The following is a 1732-nucleotide window of genomic DNA, read 5'->3' on the forward strand; positions in this document are numbered from 1 at the left end:
GAGGTGAAACAAAATTGCTAGATTCGCTTTGCCCAAAGCTTAGGCCACCTCTCAGCCATCAAAATCCTATCAACTGAGGTATCCAAACAAACTTCTGAAGGTTTTAATGCCCTGGTTTCCCAACTTAAAGATGCCAATCAACAAAGAAGCATGCTAGCCCACGACCTACTGAATCCTCTAAGGAAACAACTGCTGCTAAGTTAGAATTAAAGCAGTTTAAGATTACCGAGGGAGAAAGATGGAAAGTTTGGGAGGAACAGTTGACTAAAAAAGAGCAGTGAAGATTGGAATTTATTTTCAGCTCGGGTTTGAGGGAGCAGTGAAACAGTTTAAAGAACATGGATTCCCTCCTTTTGGCCAACCTGATGACTTCTTGGAATATGAGATAGCTCGACGAAGTTATCCCCGGGAGGCCTTTGAGGCCGAACTAGATTAGGGTTTTATATATTTTTTTCATATAATGCTTTAGTACTGCATCTTTTGAATTTCCAACACTATGTTTTCTTTCCAGAGTATATGTGGTACTGCTATTATGTCTACTGGTTGAAATCGTCTTTAGATTTTCATGCATTCATCTAACTCTTAAACAATTCAAAGTACCTTTCAACTAAATAGCCATTATATGCACCGACCAAAATCCTTGCTGAACCACAGTACATAAGACTGTTTGCTAATGCTGCCCAGTTTAAAATTGATTTTACAAGTAGCCAAGCGTTCCAAGATGGTAAAGGGTATCCAACTGAATCTTTAGTAGCTTATGATGGTATATATTTAATTTCTACATTATGAATTTTGGAAGTAAAGCTGATTCGATGTGTTGCAGAAGAGAAGTACAGATCCATGTCCTCCATGCATGAAAGAGCTTGTCATATGGAATCAGCTCTCTACAGCATTGCTAGAACTTCAGTTCCAGCTACGACTGTGGAGATACCTCTGACAAGGACGTCAAGCCCTGCATATTCAACAAACATATGTCCACCAGTTGGATGTCAAACCCTAGGAAATGGAGACATGAAGATTAAGCTTGAGAAAGCAGAGATGTAAAACAAACAGGAAAAGAGCAGAAAGAACTTCTAAAAGGTCATTACTGGATCATTGATGTTACATTGGTGCAACATGCTACTTGGCAGAAAAATGTCCACCAGTTGGACCGACTGCAAACCCTACGAAATTAAGACATGAAGCTTAAATTTGAGAAAGCAGAGATTCAACAACCAGGTAGGACAAATAAAACACAGCACTTCTCAAATGTCATTTCTGAATCATAGTCGTGCAGCAAAATGCTAGTACAAGCTTAAACTCAGTTGGAGGAGGATATTTTCAACATTTTTTGTCCAATAGTTTATACATCCTTTAGTTGAGCATCAGATGTGCCATTCCTGCTCCATTGTATTTTGTAAGTTCATACAAGTGATTAATGTATACTTTATTGTATCTGGTCCTCATCACATTCTCCTCTAATATGTGATCGTATTAGAACTACACAGGTTGTAGGCTAGTAATCGAGTTTGTGGGCTTGTTGTGGATTTACTAATATGTTGTCAATTAACTCTAATTTCTGCACTTTAAAAGTTTAAAGTTATGTATGATTCTATTGGGAATAAATATAATTATATTAGATAATATCAGTTGAATTGTTCATCAATACCGACCTTAGCTCAGTTGGTAGAGCGGAGGACTGTAGTTGTCGCAGATCATCCTTAGGTCGCTGGTTCGAATCCGGCAGGTCGGA

The 1732-nt window shown here is 38.3% G+C and overlaps 1 non-coding gene across 1 annotated transcript; it reads left to right on the plus strand.

Moving 5' to 3' along the window:
* Positions 1-1647: 1647 nt before the first annotated feature.
* Positions 1648-1732, plus strand: TRNAY-GUA. Its single transcript is given in 2 exon segments — positions 1648-1684; positions 1697-1732. It is a non-coding gene; the product is annotated as a tRNA-Tyr (tRNA).

This window comes from Zingiber officinale, chromosome 5A, assembly GCF_018446385.1.
Source record: "Zingiber officinale cultivar Zhangliang chromosome 5A, Zo_v1.1, whole genome shotgun sequence".
In the NCBI taxonomy this organism is placed as follows: Eukaryota; Viridiplantae; Streptophyta; class Magnoliopsida; order Zingiberales; family Zingiberaceae; genus Zingiber; species Zingiber officinale.